At 37.5% G+C, this 24,134-nt stretch overlaps 1 long non-coding RNA gene and 1 other non-coding gene across 2 annotated transcripts; one reads left to right on the top strand and one right to left on the bottom strand.

Moving 5' to 3' along the window:
- The first annotated feature begins 10,890 nt into the window (after window positions 1-10,890).
- Window positions 10,891-10,996, top strand: LOC145629619 (small nucleolar RNA R71). Its single transcript, XR_014111781.1, has one exon. It is a non-coding gene; the product is annotated as a small nucleolar RNA R71 (small nucleolar RNA).
- Window positions 10,997-15,157: 4,161 nt separating this feature from the next.
- LOC145627000 (uncharacterized) lies at window positions 15,158-17,486 on the bottom strand. Its single transcript, XR_014111248.1, has 3 exons — window positions 17,402-17,486; window positions 17,191-17,289; window positions 15,158-15,376 (listed from the first exon to the last, which is right to left on the bottom strand). It is a non-coding gene; the product is annotated as an uncharacterized LOC145627000 (long non-coding RNA).
- Between the last annotated feature and the right edge of the window lie 6,648 nt (window positions 17,487-24,134).

The raw sequence follows: 24,134 nt of genomic DNA, 5'->3' as shown, positions 1-24,134 counted from the left end.
CAGTAGGCTTGAACTTGGGAATATCAGCAGTTGAAAATTTTTCAGGGAGTTTCTCTCTTATGGACGTGGAAGTGACAGGCTGTTCCACATAAGTGAACTCTTCTGAAATCTTACTCATCTGTTCCTTGATCTTGTCCATCGCGGCAGCAGTAACACTGTTTTGCTTGTCTTGCTCTACAGTGCTGACTCTAGTAGTGAGTGTCTGCATCATGTCAGACAACCTTTCGATTGTCCTGTTGAGGTTCTCGATGTCTTCCTTAGTGGCCATTGGTTGAAAGTAGACTGGAGACGGATCTTGTGGAGATGACTGAGGTGGTTTCCTTGTACGCCTCTTTGGTATGAGAGGTTGTTGAGATATGGACTCGAATCGTAACAATCTACCCTTGCTTCTTGCCCAAGTGCTGTGACACCGAAACAAATACACCTTTAATGACCAAACTTGACCTTAACCTATCCGGATTAAAGAAATTTTTTTTTTTATTATTGAAGCTCTACTAAAAAAAAAGAAAACATAGGAGGATACCATCCGACTTACTCCGAAAAAAAACGACACGAAAAAAAAAAAAAACAAAACGTCCCTAAAATACGGTCAAAAGTGGTGCATGACTAAAAAAATGTGTGTGGAAAAAATATGTGAATGATTAGGTGAGGTTATAGACGTATGTTTTGACCGTATAGCTAGACACGACTCAATACTGGACACAAAAATCGAGAAAAAAGACTGACGGGACACTTTCCTGGGCACCGTGTCACGGTGCAGACTGGCGTGACACGGTTAAGACTAACCGTCAGACGGTAGTTTTTACCGTGTCGCGGCACTGTTCACCGTGACACGGCAGAAAATGTCGTGACACGGTGCACAGTTCCAGGTCAGTTTTGTGACTTGTTTTTATTTTAATCGATTTTAAGTCCGTACTAATTACTATGTGAGAAAAAAACCCTCGGTCATGGGTCAAAAAAGCAAACACATTAGGGTTAGCACCGAACAAACACATAGCATGTAGGCACGATGATGTAAAAAAAGTTCGCAACCTAAAGTCAAGGTCTATGTTCAACTATTGGTCAAGCTTTGGGTGTCAAAAGGGTACCATGGTTAAGAGTTTGGACGCGTTAGCAAGGCAGCCTCCCTTGAGGGTGTATGCCAACGGGCGGCTCCGCGAGTTCGTGATGAAATCGAACTCGACTCCATGGTTTGGGTGGATTTAATAACTCGGATGAACCCTTATTGCCATGAGCGTTTTTGGGTTGATAGAGCTTAAATTCCCCGGGGCTAAGACGCATGTAGAACACATACGTTTTTTCAGAAAAATCGAAGGAAGTCGACTGTGGAAAAAGAAAATAGGTCACCGGACAGATTTTAGGACTGCCGTGACACGGCAGAAATTCCCGTGTCACGGTACAGTCTACCGTCAGACGGTACTCTGTACCGTGACACGGCAGACTCTGCCGTGACACGGCAGACTCTGCCGTGACACGGCAGACTCTGCCGTGACACGGCAGTCAGAAAATCTGACTGGTGCCCTGTTTGCTTTTGCGCGCAACCGAGTTATCCAATTTTTCCTACGGGACAGACCTGAATGTGACATTAAAACGTCTATGCAGATGCAAAAATGCCAAATTAATCACAGGAATATTTTTTCAAGAATCTTTCAAGTCTCATCCACTCATCTTAATTAAATACCGATCACTCAAATCGATAAATAATTAAGAATCCTCCCCAGTGGAGTCGCCAAATTGTAGAAGTCGCTCGAAGTGCGCCTACGTTAAAAGCATGTTGTGAATATTCTTGGCACTCATAGGAAGTGGGAATTGACATTACGATTAGGGACAAAGATTAGGGACAAATAAAGTAGGGAGCCGCCAACAAGTTTTTAAGGAACTTGTAAACCGTCCACGGATCATAAAAAGGCAACCGCGATAAGGGACAACGATAGGCAACAACGATTGACCCGTGAAGGTTACACCCCATTCATAATCCATGAGATTACTAACTCCATATGGTTCGGAACCACGAAAGGAGGATCGGGGATGATGGTACGAAGTGAGTCATGGAGTCACATTCGCCCGTATTGGCCTCTACTCGATTCTTATAGTGAAAAACATTCCTGTGATCTCAAAGGCATACAAACAATAATATTCAATTTGCTCCAAACTATTATTAAGCTAAATTGGTTGAATATTAATGCAACATATAATTCTAAAACATTGTGATCACTTGATTAAACAACAAGATTAAAAGGAACCTAAACCGGTTGTCCAAATTATCTTATTAGGCGTGATTTTCAATTACATATTCCCTTTAACATGCAATATTGTGATCAATAAATATAATAGAATCAATATAAACATAAAAAGAATCAATTTAATCATAATTCTAACAACAGAAAAATTGTTAGAAAAATAATAAAAGGAGCATAACTCTTACTTTGAATCTGTTTGCTTGCAACTACAAAATAATAAAACAAGTTAGTAACTTCAAGGAAATAATAAAACAACAATTAAATTAAATTAAATAAAAACAAAGTTAATTTTGGGGGCCAAACCCTAAACGATTCTACCTTTCACGCCTTGGTTTAAGGACAGAACCTCGAGTAAAATATGGACTCCTTTGAGTGCTTGAAGAGGGAATTTTGAAGTGAAAAGGGTAGGCTAGTGTTTAGGTTAAGAGCATAGAAGAGAGGAAAAATAAGAATAATAGAATTCTCCTCTTTTTCGTTCATCAGAAATGAGGGGGTATTTATAGGGAAATGTGTTGAGGGAGCACACGGAACCCTAAAATGATAAAAAACCCTAAAAAATATCCCGTGACACGGTCAGACTGTACCGTGACACGGTTAGACTGTACCGTCAAACGGTACAAGTTCCCGTGACACGGTCAGTCTTTGGAGTGTCGCGGGAAATTTTCAGAAAACGGAACGGAAAACGCGTTAAGGGTTTACGCGGAAAGGACACGGAACTCCCCGTGTCACGGCAGACCTCCCGTGTCACGGGAAGTCCCACCGTCAGACGGGAAGTGTTCCCGTGACACGGTCAAGCTTGACCGTGACACGGTCAATTCCAGTTCACTTTTCCGTCTAAATTCATTTTAAACCCTAATTTCATTCGGCTTTTTGAGCGCCGATTGATGATTACGGGCTTTTTTCTGACTTTTAATATTCGGGCTAAAATAAGAAAATAATAAATAAAATATTTGGGCCAAAAATAATAATAATAAAAGCTTAAAATTAATTAACAAATTAAAACTATGCTTTTACCAAACACCAAGACTGATCCATAGACCTTTCAACAATATGAATTTAATAAAATACGATATTTTAAGCACTCTCGGGATTAAATACTAAACCCGACCAATAGCGGCGGTGAAAGGTTATTTATCATCGGGCTTGGTTTTGGGGAGACATTTTTAGGTGTCTACACATGCCCTCCAAGCGAATTTGCAACCTACTCATTTGGTTGCTTAGGGCCTCCAAGTCGGAGCTAGCAAATTGAGGTTGTTGCACTTGCCTTTGTTGAAGTTGTTGTTGATTTTGTGGCTCTTCTTCCTCTTCTTCTTCTTCTTCTTCTTCTTCTTCCTTATCGGAGTCAAAGAAGGGGCAACGGAAGTTCTAGGGGACATGCCACACATTAGGGGTGTCCGTCCGGTGGAGAGATGTCAAAGATGGGTTGGGAAGGTAGCACCAATGCTTGTTATCCCGAAGCCACTCATAATGCCCTTCCTCATAATGCTTTGAGATAAATTGAATTTGCCCTAATTGTTTCATATCAAGGTATATGGAGGCGTCATCTCCAACCGGCTTGCAATATGGCAAATGATGATCGAGGTGAAGGTTGGTCAAGAGCCTAGTGACCATTCCCCCACAAGGAATCTCCCCGGTGTCCCGATCTTGCAAAGCTACACAGTAAGTGGCAAAGATGTACCCCAAGTTCAACCGGCCACGATATTCTCCTCTAGTGGCGAACCATAAATTTTTGAGCTCCAATTTGCTCATCTTGCCCAACTCTTGCTTGGGGAAAACCGAGTACCCTAAAAGACGGTGAACAACCCGAAGACAAGGTTGGTACACGTTGCTAATCTTGGCCTGCTTGGTGACAAACTCACCACCTCCGGAGATATCATCCCACCAAGAATCCTGATCATACTCCTCAAAAATATAAGGCTCTAGATCCAAAATGTCACCATGATGATCAAAATCTAGAGCAACATTGAATTACTCTAAGGAATGGTCGAAGAAGTTGTTGAAAATCTGGAATCGAACCCTATATTGACCTTTTACGGGAACTATCTCAACCGTAGCAAAGAACCTTTATTAGTTTTTGTGAAGCATTCTTGGGACTTGATTTGTATTTTTGGTTAATGAAAGTGAGAAAAAGAATGAAAAAGAAGTGAAAAAAACTCAAATTTTGGTACTTGTGTTTATTTTTGTTATGTTGAATGGGTTGAGTAAATGAGAAGAAAATAAAGGAAATGAAAGAAAAAGCCGCTCAAAGTTAAAAGAGGCGAGAGCAAAGAATAAAAAGAAATGAAAAAAAAAGAAGAAAATATTGAGAAAATACAAAAATATTTGTTGTTTGGTTGAAAAAGAATAAGCTTGGGGGAGGTGTTGCTAGAATTTTTGATTTGAAAGTTGGTAGTTTATTGAATTTGAATTGAGGAATGATCAACCTTGCTTCACTTCTAAGTTTACCACCAATTTCCAAATTTATTTCCACACCCTTTACCCTAGCCTAAACGTTTCAACCCTTTTAAGACCTTTTGACCTTAGTGAGGTTTAGTTACTACCGATGGAGGGTAATCAAGCCAAGCCTATTGAGCGAGCTATCAATGCCAAGATGTCGGGTAGCCTAAATGTTTTTCATTGATTATTTCTTCCGATTCCTTCGAGGAATCTCGAGATATCACCTTAAAAGTGGATGCAAAACTAGTGAGGATGCGGGAGTTTGGTTGGAGATAAGGAGGAGTGTAAGTCCCTCTAAGTTCTCTACCCTTTGCATGCTTTATGTGTGCATCAACCTTAGCTATTCTTTTGCTTGGCTACCTTTAATGTCTAGAAAGGTTTGTATTCTTGTGCATTTAGCCCATTGTTTGTGTTTGGTTTGAAATATCAAAACTCGAGTTTTCTTGATTTCACCTTTGCCTTGAATGTTATGTGTTGCCAAGAGTTGTGGGTTAAACCTCTTAGGAAACCCTCACGAGAGCTTACTCGTCCTCTTTGGCGACATAGGGGTTTAAAGGGCTTGATGCATACGCTAAATGCATCCGTGATTCCTACGACAGTGAGTTAGTGTACATTCTTTCTCTTTATTTCTATTTTGTTTATTTTGCTTTAAATAATTCCATCTTGTTCTCTTTTTCCTTAGCTTTGCTCGAGGACGAGCAAAGGTTTAGCTTGGGGGAATTTGATGAGTGACATTTATGTCACTCTTAGGGAGTAGTTTTAGAGTCATTTTCGTGTTTATTTTATCTTATTTTCCCTTTCTTTCTCTTGTTTTCTTTTTTATAAAGTTTCTTGTTTATTCGGTAATTTTGGAGCGCTTTAGTTTATTTTCTTTATTTTATTAGTTTTAGTCTATTTTCGTATTTTATTTTACTTTGTTTGCTTGTATAGTTTTTGTTTTTTTTTTATTAGTTTAGTTTTACGTCCCTTATTTTCTATTTTATTTATTTTATTTTTATTTTGTCTTTTGATAATGCCCTCGTGTTTTTGTTGTAGGTCGAGTTTGGTGTTTTGGGTTTTAAAGTCGTGTTCGAGTTCAAAGTCTGGGATTCGAGGTGCAAACTTGTTCTAAAGCTGCTGCCCTGTTGCTGCTAGCTTAAACTACACCACCCTTCATTATCCTACACCACACCATCAGCAACAACAACAATTCCCCTGCTCCTCTTTCCCATCCAATCAGCCAACAACAATTACCACCAACCCATTTACCATCACCAACAGCCACCACGTACTTCACCCCGCAGCACCAGCCACCACCAAACCACCTGACCACATCACAACCAACACACACGAGCCGCAGCAGCACCAACACAAACAAACCGCAACCCAGCCTCACAGCAGCCCGCATCACCCCGCAACGCCACCAGTCCAACCTTCAACCACCAATTACCACCAGCCGCACCTGACCACCGCAATCACCCCACATCCCTCACACCAACCACAAACCAGCAACAGCAGCCACCAATTAACTCCACCTCACCACCGAAACCATAGAGCAGCCCCTGTACCTCCCTCACGCAACAAACCAGCCATCACAAACCACCAACCGCAAGCCACCAGCATCAATTACAGCAGCAATTGCGCCATTTCATCACCAATTCGCACAGCAACAGCCCCAAATCAGAGCAAATTCGATTTCAATCGGGTTCGGGCAAACCGTTGGTGGTTCGGTCGAAGTTCGAGTCAGAGACTTTGTGGGTTTCGTTATTCGAAGAGGAGTGGTCGAACATACCCATGGTTCGACCGAACCAACCCCGTAGTTCGGCCGCACCAACCCACGGTTCGACCGAACCGCTTCACGAGACTCGCGCATGGTTTTTAAAGAGGGTCGAACGGCCACGATTTGATGATGATAGTTGATGAACGGTGGTGATGGTGGTGCGTTTCAATGGAGATAGAGCAGCCATGAATTGGGAAGAGGGAAAATCGGATAGCTGATGTTTTAGGGGGTTTTGGTTTTTCTTTTTCTTTTATTTTTTTATTTCTTTTCCTTTTCCTTTTCTTATTTCTTTTCTCTTTTGTTTTCTTTTCTCTTTTATTTTCTTTTTATTTCCTTTTCTTTCTTTATTTTATTTCCTTTTTATTTTTTATTTTCTTTTCCTAGTTTTATTAGCTTAGTATAAATACCCAATTTTGGGGTAATTAGAAAAATAGGGAATAACTATCTATTCCTCTCTCTAGTTAGTTTTAGTTTTAGGTTAGGTTAGGATTAGTCTTCTTTGGTAGAGAGAGAAAGTGAGGTTTTCTTCATTAATGAACTTGGATTTTGAAGAAGGAGCTTGTTCAATCCTTTGTAGACCTTCATCTTCAATTAATGAGCAATTTCTTACTCTCTCTCCTCTATTTTTATTTGTTTATTTTGATTATTATTTTAGTTGTTGGTATTGCTTGTTGATCATGTTGATTCTTGATTATTTGTTGATTAATCTTGTTATCATCATGATTAGTGAGTAATTTCCCCATTAAGGGGATGGTTGTAGTGTAGTTGGACCTTGAGCATGTTCTAGGGTTTAGAATTGATTTATTTGTGATTAAAGCCTTTATATGCTTGATATTCTTTAATCTTCTTGCAAGTGCACATTGTTGGTTGATTAAAGGTGAATCTTTGCTAACAAGAAACGGAAGTTGACTTAGTTAAGGTTCATTACTATCGATTGTTATTTAATAGTACCTCCTAGTATATGGTTCTAATGTGGAAACATAGAGGCTATGTTAGGGGAAGCCAATTGACCCCGGAAGGCGGCTAGATTGGATTTTAATTTCGATATTCGAGCATGTTTAGTTCATAATTAATTCAATTTCTATGCCTTTGTTTATGTTCAAGTGAATGCTATACCTAAACCATTTCCCTTAATGTTTTATTTCTTGTTTTAGTTTTTTTTGTTTAGACTTTAGTTTATTCATCTCCTATTCCGGACTAACTTAATTGTCGATAACATTTGGTGGTGTTTACCGTTCTCTGTGGTTCGACCCCTATGCTTGCCTTATACTCGTATTAGGTTTGTTTAGGTTGTATAAATTGTATTTGATCTAGGGATAGACAATTGACGACGCGTTTATTACCTTGTCAGCCACCAATTCCCACCAAATTGAAAAGCCCCAAATTATACCCAAGTATGGAGGAGAGATATTGGAGGTTTAATTTGGTGAAAGTAGTATGAATTTGATGATTTAGATGAAAATGTAGGAGTTATTAGTGAATTTAAAGTGAAAAATTGAGTGATTTGTGTTGAAATTTGATGAGAATGAGAAGGAAGGGGTGCAATTTCAAGGGTTTGAGGTTGATGGGGGTCGAATGTAGAAGGAGGAAATAAGGGGAAATGAAAGAAGGAAGGAAGGAAGATAAGGGGGGCACGGGCAGGTGCGCGCCCGCACCAGCCAGGTGCGCCGCCGCGGCAGCCAGGTGCGCGGCAGCACCAACTACGTGCGCGCCCGCACATGAGCCTAGCCTGATTCTTTATTTTTATTATTATTTTTGGTGCGTTCATCGGTGGGTTTATCGATCATGATCAACATTTGGGCTCTTGAACCCACTAAAAATGGCAGATCAAATCAAGATTTTAGTGGGTTCAAAATCCCAAAATAATGGTAGCACCACATGAACCCACCAAGTGCAAAATTCCTTAAACTTAAAGCACAAAATTCCCTATCTTACCTCACTAAAACTCTTACCCTTTTACCTCAAATTCCGATGATATCGAATATAATCACATCAAAAACCGCAAACACCTTCTCATTCCTCATGCTCACTTAATGAAATCCAATTCCCAAAAATGCAACCTACAAATCCAAACAAGTAGAAAAGTGAAAGAAAAGAAACTAAAAGAAGGAAAAATAAGAAAAATTCAGAAATCAAAAATAAAAGTTAGAAATCTCCGGGTTGCCTCCCGGGAAGCGCTTGCTTATGGTCCTAAGCTCGACCCTTCCTCCAAATCATGGAGGGTTAAAGAGCCAAATACTCTTTAACTTCTAGCAACCTCTTGTTGTTGCTTGATGAAACTTCCTTCAAAGACTTTTCAATTGCAAATTATTCTTTCCGTAACTTCTTTCTCTCTATCTTCTTCTTAGAATCACGAGCTTTTTTCTTTGGCTTGTTGTTCATTGTAGATGTTTCCTCACCATCCATACCCATGGAAACATCGCCTTCATCTTGAGGATAGAGCTCAAATCAATGAGGAATTTCAACTTCCTCCTCGTCCATAAGCTTGGGAATCATCATTTTCTCTTCACTAACCTTCTTGCCATCAAAACTTGAAAGAGCATCATCACAAATCTCAAGAACATTGTTAGTTGAAGAATTAATCATGCACACATTATCAATAGAGCGAGGGCAATTAGCACACATAATTCCTTGCACAAGAGACAAAGACTCATGCATTGGTTTCAACTCAAAACTTTTCTCTTTCTTACCAACTCTCAAGGTAATACGTCCTCCTTTCACATCTATTAAGGCTCCCAAAGTGGCTAAGAAAGGTCTTTCTAAAATGATAGGGATATGGTCATCTTCCGCAATCTCTAACACAATGAAATCAACGGGAATAGTGAACCCTCCTATCTTAAGAGGAACATCCTCAACTCTCCCCTTTGGAACCATAATAGTCCGATCGGCCAATTGAAGGGTTATGTTAGATAGGAGGAGCTCACCTAGCTTGAGTTTCTTGAAAGTGGAATAAGGCATGATGCTCACACTAGCTCCAAGATCACAAAAAGCATTATCAAACATTTTTCCTTTGATCTCACATGGAATAGAGAAATTACCCGGATCCTCCATCTTCTTGGGCAACTCATTATGAATGAAAGCACTACAAAAATTCCCAACTTCAACCGAATCAACCTCATTACACTTTCTCTTCCCGCTCAAAATCTCCTTAAGGAACTTAAAGTACCTAGGCATTTGGGTAATTGCATCGGTGAAGGGGATAGAAGGGTGAACTTCCCTGAGCATAGCAAGAAACTTTCCAAATTGTTCATCTATTCACTCTTAGACACAACCTTCTCAACTTCCTCTCTTGGGTCACTCCTCTCCTCATCCTCCTCAATGGACCTTGAAACTCCCTCATTAAGAACTCTCCCACTCCTAGTAGTGATAGAATATATGGGTTTCTTAGGTTCCACTCCTTGAGAAGGCAAAGAGGATGGACTAGCATAATCCTTTAGAGTGTTGGCTATTTGGGTTATTTGTGTCTCAAGAATTTTGTTATGAGTCATCATCTCATTAAATTTCTTGTCACTCACCGCCATATAGGTGTTTATGATCTTGGTTTGGTTATCAATCATTTCTTCCAAATTTGTCTTAAATGATGATGGTTGGGAATAAGAATTTTCACCATTGGCTTGAGACTTTGGAGCAAAACCGGGTGGGGGTCCCCTTTGGTTGTTATTTTGAAAACTTCCCCGATTTTGGTTGTTGTTCCAATTGCCTTGGCCTTGATTATTGCCACCATTATGGTAATGGCTACCAAAGCCTTGAGATTGACTTTGGTTTCCATAGCCTTGGCTTGGGTTTTGATTACTATAACCTTGGTTGTTATAGTTACCTCGGAAAATTTGGTTTCCTTGGTTCCTATAGCCTCCATTGTTGTAGTTATCGAAACCACCTTGGAGGTGAGAATTCCTATTGCCAAAATTCTTAGGTCCATCAAACCTTTGACCACCATTGGCATTAGACACAAAGTTCACATGTTCACATTCATTATTTTCAACATCATCACATCCATCAACAAAAGTTTGAGAACACATGGAAGAATCATGATCATAAGATCCACAAGAATCACAAAATAGACAACTACTTGGCATGTTATTGGAAGTAGAAGGAGAAGAGTTAGAAAGTGTACCTCTCCCTTTGGATTGGTAGGGAAGACTCAACGAATTCATAGAAACACTCTCAAGCTTTGCTTTGATCGATGTCATTTCCTTCCCTAGATTTGAAATTTGGGAGGACAAGTTGTTAATCGCATTGAGATGATCCACCGAATAAACTGTCGAGCCACTCTTGCTCGTAGACTCCCTCTCTCCTTCTTGCCAATCTCTATAGTAGCTCACCACATCCTCAATTATGTCAAATACCTCTTCTTCCGTCCTATTCATTATAGGACCTCCGGCTCCTCCATCTAGGCATGACTTGCCTTGGGCACTAAAGCCTCCATAGAAAATTTGTATCACTTGATAGGTAGGAATTCCTTGATGTGGGCACTCTCTTTGGTACTCCTTGTACCTCTCCCATGCTTCATAGAGATTCTCATTAGGTCTTTGTTTGAATCCTTGGATCAAGGCTCTAGCCTCCGCCGTCTTCTTTTGTGGGTAAAAGCGAGACAAGAAAGCCTTTGTGACTTCATCCCACGTCCTAAGGGAATTGGGCTTAACCTCCTTATCCAACCACTCTAAGGCACGACCAATCAGAGAAAAGGGAAACAACTTTAGCCGAATGAACTCTTGAGAAATGCCGTTCACCTTGATAGTATTACAATACTTCTCAAATTCCTTTAGGAGATTCAACGGTCTCTCACTCTTGGCTCCACTAAATTGCCTTCGTTCTATCAAAGTAATCATGGCCGATCTTATTTTAAAATCGTTCGCCGGTGTTGTAGGTGGAGCAATGCCGCTCTCAAACCTATAAGCATCGGGAATCCCTAACTCCTTCAAAGCTACTCTTGGATTCTCTCCCATGCTTTTCTCTTCTTCTTCCTCAAACTCTTCTTCACTTGAGGAACTTAGGCTCAAAGATCGGTTGGCTATCCTTCATTGTGAAAGGGTTCTTTCAATTTCCGGATCCAAAGGAACTAAGGACCTATCACGAGTTCTACTATGCATGCAAAAACTCAAAAGAAATTGTTAGTAACGCGGCTACAAGTGTAGCCTAAAAGAAAGAAGAAAAATCTTTTTGTGTTTTTGAATAAGATGGAATAGACTAACCAACAATACACAATCACAACACCATTCCCCGGCAACGGCGCCATTTTGACGAAGGGTCAGAACTAGGTCGTTGAAACTAACCCCTGCCCTAGGCCAAACAAAATTTGTAATCTCTCAACACACCCTTACACAAGTATAATGGTAAGCTTACCACTAAGGAACGATGGGCGATTATCTATTGCCTTAGACAAGCTACTCCGAAATGGTAGGGTGTAGGTATGTAAACTAGGACAAGGATGACTAAACAACGAATTGGAATCAAGTATGTAAAACACTAGGGCTAGGATCCACATGTAATCGTAACGGATTCAACTAATTGGGAGGTCAAAGTGACTTAGTCAAGCAATGAGAGGGAAGACCAATCATGCAACCAAAAGAGCATATCAAGCTATTTTCCTAGAGGTCTAACTAGCGTCAACTACGATAAACTCTAGCTAGGAACGTTACAAGACACCTCAATCGTTAAATGCAAGCCACAAATCAATGGTCCGTATCAATGTGAACTTACAATGCAATCTAGTGCAACAATCAAAGTTACCTACTCTTTAATTAATCACACACATGAACATGATCATCAACCAATTTAATCACATCATCAACTCCATCAATTTTCCCCAATTAGCATTAATCCATTACTCATACATGATTTACCATTACCCTAGCAAGCAATCTACTCACTAGCCATTGAAATTAAGATTAAAACAACACTAAACAACAAATTCATCATGATCAAATCAAACAAGCTAAAATCAAACACAAATCAATCAAACTTCAATCAAACTTGAACATTCAACAAAACAAATGAAATCAAACTAAAGATCAAACTAAATATTGCATTAAAGAAAATGAATCCTTACAAACTTGATCTAAAATCAAAGGAAATGGAGAAATCTTCAATCATCAACAATCCACCATGAATTCTCTCACTAGAACCTAGAGTTTCTCTCTCTATAAATCTCTCTAATTTGATCAAAAACTAATTCTCATTATATTCTCTAATCATCCTCTCCCTCTAAAATAAAAGGAAAGACTATATAAAGGAAAGATACAAAAGAAGAGTTACTTAGATCGTTCAAAAAGAAACCCCGGAAGGTGCGGTCGCAACAAGGGAGAGGCGCGACCGCGAGAAAAAGGGTACGGAACAGGGACCTAGGCAGGCGCGCCCGCGCCACCACTTGGCACGCCCACGCCAACTAGGTGCACGGCCGTACCACCCTCATGCGCGCCCGCACTTGGCAGCAGGGGAGCAATCCTCTTCTTCGTCCTAGCTCATCCTCGTGTGCTCATCTTGGTGATGATGATGAACACTAAGGTAGGCAGTCTTTAAATGGCCATTTTGGTGGGTTCATGTCAAAGATGATGCCCCCACCGCATGCATGCACCGATCTCATGAACTTTCTCCTTGCATTCATTCAAACTTGAGCTCCAAATGACAAGCAAGAGGCATCCAAAATGATGAGAAATATGAGAGGAAGGCTCGGGAATCCTCGGAACACGATCATAACCTGAAAATACACGAAAACAAGCAAATAAAAGGGAAAAAGACCAAATAAATAAAGAAATGCACAAAGAAAGAAAACTAACAAAGGAAAACACAAACTAAAGAAATAAAGAACAAAACTAAGGAAAACGAAATAAAAGAGATATAAAATGGCATGAAATTCATCCTTAAAGAAGCCAAATGAGTGCCATAAATGACACTCATCAGTTATGCGGTTACACCTAAGTGACGCGTTAGGGTTTTATTCTCCTAAGTCTTCTCAGCCAATTTTGTACCTCAACGCTCTCCTCACTCTTTCATCCTTTCTCTTATCTTCTTTCTCAATCTCTCTCTCTCTCTCTCTCCTCCTTCCTGATCTTCTTTCTCTTCTTCCTCTATTCATGTTCATGGCGCATCGATCAGTCTTAGAAACAGCGGCAATGGCGGGCTAAATCGCCGCTCTAAGTTTTTGTAGCCGAATTGCCACTCTCCGGTGTACAATTCTGGTGAAGAAGATGATGCAGTGGAGGATCTGGTGTTTTCCTCAACGAAGTTTTCTTGGTAATTTCCCTCTTTTTTGGATTTTTGTTGGGATTTGATTTTTTTTTTTATTTTTTATGTTTTTACCCTTTTTTTTTTATTCTTTGTAGTTGATTAGGTGAGAAGGGAAGAAGGATTAAGCATATGAGAGAATAACTGGTGATTGTTAGTGAGAATAGGAGTTTCTGGTTGTGGTCGCTTCTGGTGGGTTGAATCTATAGAGGTATCATATTGTAGATGTTGTTGTTGTTGTTACTTAGATTCTTCAAGCTGCTCTTGTTGTTGTCCCTTTTTAGAATATGAATTTCAGTTGGTAGAAAGTGATATGCTCTATGATATGCTAGAATGATTTTATTAAAAATGATTCATATATGCTAAAGCATATTAGATTGAGCAAAAAATAAACAAGAAACACAAGAAAGCAAATAAACAACCCTTTTTCTGTTTCTCATATACCTCTTTAGCTGTCGAGACACCCTTTAAGAAAATAAAGACAGAGGATGCTATAAGTGGAATAAACATCATTAACTGTATCAAAAAATTATATTGCTGGTAGAATAAATAAAAGAGCATCCGAGATATTTATTAGCTTCTCACTAGAATCAGATTCTTGAAACATGCAGTCTAACATTGTCTTTTAAAATGTATATATTTCATTATCCATGTGCATCCAATGGATACGAAGATTTATTACTTGAACTTCAAGATTTATGTGGACAAAATTATGTAAAAAGCTGAACCAAAATGTTCAAATCACATTGGCAATTGTGCATAAAGAGACTTGTAAATTGTTAATGTGGTGTTGTTATTGACTGGCGTTTTTGTTGAATTAATCTAGTTGGAATCTAAGAGCTAAGGATGATTGATGTTTTGCTTGCGAATTTCAGAATCTCATGGAGGTAGCTTATTAGATGACACTACTACAAAAAAAAGGCCTTAGAGAACTGTTATAATAGGCTTTATAGATCGCCTTAGGAGCGTTCTTCTGCTAAGCGATGTATAAAGTATAGAGAACAGGTCGTGTAGGCATTTTATATAATAACAAATAGAGAACGGTTGTTAGTCACAACCGTTCTCTTTTCCCTTCTTAAATTCGTACACCAAGGAAGGAATACAGAACGGTTTAGGCCACTTAACCGTTCTATATTGCATTACAATAGAGAACGGTTAAGTTAGATAACAGTTCTCTAATGTTTTTTTTTTAAAATCCGGCCATATGTATTTAATTATTCGAATTACCCCTCTACGTATGTTATACCGTATTATTTCTGTATTTTAATAATCTGAATTATTTTTGTATTTCATTTTAGACCTGTATTCCTGTTTTATATCTTGTAAATTTATATATCCTGTAAGAAAACCTTCACATTTCATATGTAAAATAAATCCAAGATCCTGTACGTGTAATATAACTTTCTGTATAATAAAATTAACAAAAATATTTTCAGATACGACGAAAGCCATCAAAATATACTTCATATATATAATTTAAAACAAAATTTGTTCTATACAAACAAATACGTGAGTTAAATATCAAAAACCTTTCTAGTTAATGTTGATTAAAATAAAAAATTATGCTTAGATATACCAATACCATATTGATCTACAATTCACATAAATCATCGTCGTTGACATTTGGTTGATGGTATCCAGTATCATATGAAATCCACCTTTCCCTAAGCTCGTCGATCATTTGTTGAGAATATGTTGGAGGAACTTGCTTAAAATACTACAAAACAATGTAAAATACATACATATTAGTTAATTATATAAAATAAGTTCATCTAATTAAATATAAATATGTATATCTTTTTTCTTTTTTGACAAAACGCAGCAAGCAGAGTAGCACATATTAGTACACAGTTCCAGCCAAGTAGCCCAAGCACCATATTAGCCTATTACCATCTCAGCAAGCACCTGCTGCTCCACGTCCCAGCCAAGAGACCCAAGCACCATCTCAGCCACCTACACAGCGGCCCCCTTTCCATCCATCAGGAGTGTTGCCAGCACAGCCCAAACCATCTCCATCTCCTTCACTACCTTTAGGGAGCAGCATAGACTTCATCCCATAATATGCGCAATAGCAAACTCTCTTCAGTACAATTCCTCTACAAATGTTTGGACTTGAACTGTTGCTAAATCATCAATCTTTAGGGTTCTAGAATCTGTGCTTGTTAATAAAACATTACAGTTCTTTACTGTCAAACTACTACTACCGATTTCAAGACAATTCAGTTCAATCTTTAGATCAAAATATTAACAATTATATCATGTATCATTTGTTGATTCTTATCTCCGCTGTACTGTCAAAATCCTAAACAAAGTTCTTCAAGGTTTTTAAACTTCATAATCGCTCAAGTGTAGCACAAGTTGAACAGTAAAATTAAAACAAAATTTATGTAACAATGAAGTTACCCCATCCAAAACAGAAGCCGCTCCTACAGCATCATATAATCATCTTAGTCTTACAAGAAGTAAATGAAAATCCAACTCATTTGATGTCTCAGCTCCTCAGAAGAACACAAACAACTGAACAAGTGCTTACTTTAGATATCATACAACACAAGCCACTTTAGAGTAACCAACAAAATTTTTATATTGATAATGTATCCATACTTAAATGGGAGAGTTCTATAGATAAAGCATTACCAAATAACGCATGTTCATTGCCTTCAAAAACATGATAAGATTGATAACATTAATAACTAAATGAAAATATCTCTTCAAACAAACAATTCAGTTATCTCCAAAATCCTGAGTAAGATGGCACCACTATATATGAAGACAACTAACAAAAGCCCTAAAGCATAAGCAGAACATCTAATAGATACATTCAAACATACGTTTAAACATGGAGAATTCAGGTCAAAAGAGCGAGGCCTAATAAATAATGACCACCTTTATAAACAAAAAAAAGGTGATCCAATATTCAGGCTTTATAATCACAAGGATAAATTCTCATGAAATGCCAGGTGGAACCTTTGTACACCAGAGATACATACATTCGAATAAACTAGAATACATTCATGCTAATACTTACTAATAAACTCTAATTTACTAGCTAAGCCATGAATTTATAATATTATGATTTATAAATAATTAGTAGAAGCTACAACACATACTTTAATTTACTAGCTAAGCCATGAATTCAGGTCAATCACAACACACTTCACTAACCTCAAACTCCTCCCATCCCCAATCAATTTCACCCCAAAAACCCATACTTTCCCCCCTGAAGCTGAGTACAAAGCCAAATAATTAATCTTTTCAGAAATCATAACCTTCATCCCATGACTTACATCCACAATCACACCCAATTTCCTATCAAAACTAACCCCATTTTGACTACAAACAAACTGAGGTACATTCACAAATTTACCATCAAAACCCAACAAATTAAATCTCAAAACAACCCTAGACCCACCATTGTAGGGCCCAACAGTAATTTTAGAGAGCATAATTGTGCAAAAACTATAAATTTTAGAGAGTATAGTCAGATGTGTGCATCAGCTACTCAAAATACATTAAAACTAAATGTCGTACCTTGTCGGGGATGATCATTTGCCTAGATTCAATTGTCTCAATCATGTAGCGACAAACGTAATATCCACTATCACTAGAGCCATTAGCTTGACGAGGACACTAATACAAAAAAAAAAAAAGGGGAGGGTTAAATCAAACACCTAGTTATATATAATGTATCAACATATATTATGTACTAAGCATTGCAAAATTATATTAAAGATACAAATACCTCTATGCTTATCCATTTAATGTAAGGTTTCTTCTTTATTTTTGTTATATCCTTTCGATGTTCCGCGCTAAAATTGATCATTTCCCTAATTAATTCTCCAAATATTAGAGTAATAGTTTTGAAATACTTTCATAAAAAGAAGTTAACATGTAACAAAATAAGTAATCTAGCACATACTTGTTGATTATTGTTTGAGCAAATTTGGGATGTTCATCTTTTACTCCTGCGGGATCTAGCCAATGCACCAAACCAACCCATGGACAAATAACAGCCAACATCCAATGTCCACTATATTGATTAAAACAATAAATTCAAATACAATAATGAATGTTTAAAAGGAATTAGAAATAAAACTAATAAAAAATAAAAAATATGTGATAGGCTCATATGCACTTACTCCTCATAATACGGGGCAAAGAAGAGCTGATTTTTGTTTTTGGCATCATTACATGAAAATAGCCTAGCTAGATAGTCACATCGATCATCGTCTTTTTTCACAGTTGGAGCATACGGGGATAGATAGTTGCAATCACAAAATCCATACAACCCTGAGATACCTTCTGTATGAACAATCTCACTCATATACCTTGCATAGCAAACATTCATTTAAATTTATTAGCTCATTAATCAAAAAGCGTTATAAATTTAACCTAGAAATGGCAAAGGATACAACACTTACATCATTAAAATTGACATGCGCGACGATTTTATCTCTCTTTGGAAGCACCTGTCAAGCATGTCTTCATAATCAAGGGTAACACATTGCTCATTTTGAAACACTCTAGCCAAAACTGTAAAAGATTTGGTTTTAACGCTCGTTTTCATTACAATAGCCACATACTTAAATACTCTAACCAAATTAGAAGTCAACTTCAACTTATCAGCATGAGTTATTGTGTACTTTCGAGTGCGTGATGATTGTGATGATGGCGATTGTGGAGATGGTGCAGCGATTTCTGTAGGGACTTACTTATCAGCCTTGTCATATAATCACAAGAAAAAAAATCAGCAAAAAAAATAAAAAAATAAAAAATAAAAACAAGATGATCGTATTTATATAATGTGACAGATAATTATAATTTAAAACTGAAATTTTCCTTCTTTATAGGAAAAACCAAGTGAGAAGGCCATATTAAATAATAATTTAAAGTTTGACAAATGAATCTTATCTCCCTTGAAGGACATGGCAGAGGTGCATTTGGGTTTATTTCTTCTTTAACACAAACTCGATAATGACCACTTGGGACGGGCTTGAAATGATGCTTGACAACTTCTCCTTCCATCCCAACATACACTTCTCCAATAGCAACTATATCGACCCCCTTTTCACTCTTAATTGCCAAGGAACAAAGACTATCAACTCCCTAAATATGGATTATGGTATTAATAAACCTTTTGTGGATTGATAAGATGTAGTAGTCTATAATTTAACACCATTAGAAGAATCTAGGATACATGTACTTACATCAAACATAAGTATTATGAAATAATGTTACCTTTGGAAATGGTTGGCCAGTAATGTCTTGTTCATTATTGAGTACATGCGTTTCCAAATTCTCATTTTCTAGCACATATTCCTCCTCAGGTCACGCAACATGGTATGGCTCGGGTTGAACCTCAAACGCTTGAACATTCTGCTCTTGGAAGTTGAAACCTCGAACCCCTTGGTCACCTTTAGAGCCAAACACATCTAAATGATCATCTAACTCTTCACTACCAGAACCACCCTTTTGGACACTTGCTAACTGATGGGTAACTTTATTTTGCTCTGAGGCAAGTTGGAAGCTAAGACCTTGAAGCCAACTGTCACGACCCAAGACAAGGCCATCTAAACCTTGGCCACCAGATCCACCAGCTTGGATATCCGCTAACTTGTGGGTAACTTAGTTTCCATTTAAATCACCAAGTTCTTTCAATTGCTCCGCGTTAACCTAACCACTTGACATTAAGTAAGACAATAACAAATTTTGTGTGTTAAACACATTTTCTAATTTTCATTTGAAACACTTAAGATCTAATTGCAATTGACTTTGTGGTAATGGTTTGTTGTAGCCAAAGTACATCTTATTTGTAACACCCGACCCAACGCCCCTAACACAACCACCATGTTCAAGATTCTTTAATGCTCTCGTTAGGATATCATTCCGGCCAGTGGCCTCAATTTCTCCTAGGATTTGTTGAGCCTCCAATGCTCTGACATCAATAATAAACAACCTAATTAATGTAGTGTAATCTATTATAGCCAAATAATTTATTTGATTCAAAAGTAGAAACAAACTCACAATTGTTTGAGCTATTTCAAAATCAGTAGGATTGTCAAAGGTCATTGCACCATCTTTTTGTCTGGAATGAGCTCTTATCCAAACCAAATGTCGAGGCATGTCTCTAACTTGCACTCCTTGTTTCTGAAGTTCAGCAGCCTGACAATACAGATAACACAATGCCATTTAATGACTAAAAGTCTTCCCTTAATTGATTATTTACTGTTATTCCTTAAAAAAAATCAACAAAAAATCTGACATAATCATTTCAGTTCAGCAGCCTGACAATATAAATAACACAATGCCATTTAACAACTAAAAGTCTTCCCTTAATTGATTATTTACTGTTACTCCTTAAAAAAAATCAACAAAAAATCTGACATAATCATTTCTAAACTTACAATATCATGTTCATAATACAAGTACCCTTTTCGACCTCCTCGATATCTTGAAGTGTTCATTTTCTCCCTCTCTCGATTCTTGTCACTTAGTTCCTTTCAATACAATAATGTACAAACAATTAATTCCCAGTTTTCAAAGGTTTTTTCATAACTATGATTAGTTATGGGCTATAATTCAAAGATTACCTTAAACGTATCATCAATATATGTTTCAATGAACTTGGTCCAATCAGCTTGTGTTATAAATGGATATATCGAAGGTGGCTTCTTTATAATCACATTTGGATTTACTCCCTTGGCGTCGTACATCCAATCCTTTCTTAATCTGGCCTTGAAAGCTCTCCACCGGATTGAAGCTCTCTCTAATACGTAATTTCTACGTTCTTCCGGCACTATAAATCCTCTCTGCACAATTCAAATAAAAGATATTAGATATGACAATACCTAAATTCATATATCAAAACAATACCTGAATTCAAAAAAACAAGCTTTTATGAGGCTTGATCATTCTCTGGAAGCCACACTGCAGTCTTGATTTTCTTTTTTTTTTTTCATCTTTTTTTTAGGAACCCCATCAAGGGAGAAGTTATGTAGATAAATCAGATTCAGCTACATCAATAATATCATCAATGATGAAATGGAAGGAACTAGAATCACACACAGTGCAGCGCATGCAAACACGACAATCTACTCAAACAAACAGAGTGACAGAAAACCACCTACGAAAACACTAAGTAGAAAAGAGTTCACAAGAAACCAATGTAGATAGCAAGAGTATTTACTATTGACACTCGTTCTTGGCAACTCTTCCCAGTTTCTGTTGTGTACTCTCTGATGGTGATGCGCACATTGTAAAAAAGTAATACCTAGTAAAGGTAAGGACCAGTACAGAACAAGTGAACAACCATATCAGACGAAAAGATTTCGAATGGTGTTAGTCATTGGAACAATTTAATGCTTCATGGGGCCCTAGATGGTAGCCAGATGCTACTCACAATATAAACAATAGAACACAGAGCCTGCAATGAAGCTAATAGTATCCTCTCCAAATTATTAAGTGATTTGAAAAGGTGATATTTTCATTTTGATCGTTTAAGTGAATTGAAAGGGTGATGATTTCATTTTGATTGTTTAGTTTCTCTTTCAACTAATGTCCCAGATAAAATATTATTAAAAGTTTAAAACCAGAGACAACCTCAATGCTTCATAGTTAAGGTTCTTGCCATATGATTTAAGTCTAAAAGGCCAGCAATATAACCCTCTTGATTTCAAATATCTAAGCATTAGCAAAACATCACTTTCTAAATTAACCCCATGATCCTCATTTTTCAACTTCAAACTTATCATCCACATTTGACTCCAAATAAGACATTGCTTTAGCTCACTTGTGAGTTGGAACATTCGAGAATTACTTCTCTCAGGTAGGTTAAAATTTGTAAATGATGAGGTGAATGTAGCAGAATAACTCATGCAAAACACTTGATAATTCAAGTGAATACAACACATAATTTATTCAAGAAATGGTCCTATCCTACCCAGATAACCATTAACCTTTCCATTAGCCACAAACAAAAACACAGTTAGCAGCATGATTATAAACCTTAAGTTATTCGGCCATAAAACAGGAATATGTTATTATCTCTGACAGATTAGATTTTATCAATACTATCATCCTAAATGATTCTATTTATCATTATATTGCAGACCCCTGTTTACACCATTGCTAAAAAAGTTGGTGTGGAGGGAGCTCTTATTGTTGGCAAGCTATTAGAGCAGGAACAGAAACCACATGTACTTGTAGCTATATTCAAACATGGCACATGTGATTGTATTTCTAGTCAAGAGATAAGAAAGAACATCACAATGGCTATTAGCTACCAATCATTACATGCGGTCAGTCTCAATGGTGACAATGGCATATAAATGAACTAGATTTTTTTTAAATTTCACTAAAAGGCACAAAGTTTAAATCAATGTGTTTGCATTAAGAAGATATGAGAATTTCATGGGGAAAAGCAAAAAAAAAAAAAGAAATCCAACCCTACCAGATTCTCCAATTCACAGTCTACAAACAACAGAACAAAGTATTCTCCAATTCTGCAACTAACTCATGATCATGGAAGTAATAAAAAAAAGCCTTTAATCTTACCGTAATGAATTTAAAGAGGTCATCAATAACTTCTTTAAGAACTTTCTCCCTGTCGTGATAATTTATATTCACTCTTTCACGAACAACTACACCAATGTATGATGAAAAGATATATCTATTTTCCCCAATTGACACTTTTTTGTCATTCCAATCCAAGGGGATTTTGACGCCACTCAGAATTGCTTTTCCAACTACTGCAGCAACTGTACGACCCCTTTGATTCTCACACGCAGCAGATTCTTCAGCCTCGCCAGTTTCAGAGGCCTCATTAGCACTTGCTTGCTTTCTCTTTTTCGACATCAACCTGCAAACATACAAATATATTAGAAATCATCTTTAAGAAGTGTCATTAAAACCAAATAAAATAAAGCATCTGTCTAAAAACTTTATATCAAGAACATATTATAAATTTCAATACAAGAACCACAAGAATCAGATTTTTTAGTAGCATAATAACCTGTACGACGCCGCTTTTTAGGTCGATTATTAGCATCACTATTTTTTTGTCATGCCAAGTCCATTCCTCATCATCACTACGAATGTATGTTGTTGTATCATTAAGACTATCATCCACATTTTGTACCTCACTATGGGTAGACCTCTCCTCATAAGAAATATTGTCATCATTGTCATCAATGACATATCGAGGTTTCGATGTGACAACAACTGATTTTCTTTTATCACACGGGTCAGTAACATAAAACACTTGTTTAGCTTGACTAGCCAAAATGTATGGATCTTCCGTATGACCTATCTTGTTGAGATTCATAGTAGTATGCCCTTAACCATCGCATACAACATTGTTATTATTGTCAGCCCATTTGCAACCAAAAATAGGTATCGAAAAACCCATATAATGCAACTCACATCTCTCTTCAATTACCCCATAGTACTGCATTTTGCTATAAACAGGTCGATTATCTTTAGCACTAGACAAATGCATCGCTTCTGCTTCAACACATACCCCGTTGTTTTGCATAGTGATTTTATGATCTTGGTCCCCGGTATAAAAAGTGTAGCCATTAATGGCATAACTAGAGAAAAATGAGGTAGAGAAATCAGGACCATTAGCTAAACTCCTAAGTCGGTCAGAAACATTTTGTGGGGGAATTTTTGATCTCTTTCAATACTTGATCCTTGAGCCAAAGATGAAATGTTTTTCTTTGTTCAGTAGCCAAAGCTTTGGAGCTAGCCTTTCGATTATGCATCTTCAAAAAAGTCATATGTCTATTAATATACGGTGCAATTTCATCTTCATTGAAAAAAACATATGTGTGGGCCATGTGCCACTTTTCAGGAGACAAGTCAAGTTCTTTACGACCTATGGTTCCCTTACCCTCAAGTGTGTCACTGTGTCGAGAAGTAGAAATCCCTACTGTCCTCATATCTCTTAAACTTTCAAGGCAATATTCCATAGCTAACTCATAAAGCATTCTCTCAGCGATACAAGCCTTAGGTCAATAAGCATTCTTAACATACCCCTTATAAGTTTTTATTTGTCTTTCGAAGGCCCATTGAGCTCTATTGTGCACGGGACCAAAAAATCTAATCTCCCTTACCAAATGAACTGGAAAATGTATCATTACATCAAAAAAAGCCGGGGGAAAGTACATCTCTAATTGACACAAAATAACAGCAATTTCAGTTTCTAAGGAATCCAAATCTTTTGGATTGATGACTTTACTGTAGATTGCCTTAAAGAAAAGATATAACCTAATAATGGCATATCGTACATTTTTTGGCAAAATTGAACGAATAGCAATAGGTAAGAGATCTTGCATTAGAACATGGCAGTCACGAGACTTCAAACCCACGAGTTTCAAATTCTCCATTGAACCAAGAGAAGAAATGTTTAAGGAATAACACTCAGGCCCTTTAACTCTGGCTAAGGATGCACAAAGCTCAACTTTCTCGTTCTTAGA

This window comes from Chenopodium album, chromosome 4, assembly GCF_948465745.1.
Source record: "Chenopodium album chromosome 4, dcCheAlbu1.1, whole genome shotgun sequence".
Taxonomy (NCBI): Eukaryota; Viridiplantae; Streptophyta; class Magnoliopsida; order Caryophyllales; family Amaranthaceae; genus Chenopodium; species Chenopodium album.
This window is presented reverse-complemented; position numbering and strand designations above follow the sequence as displayed.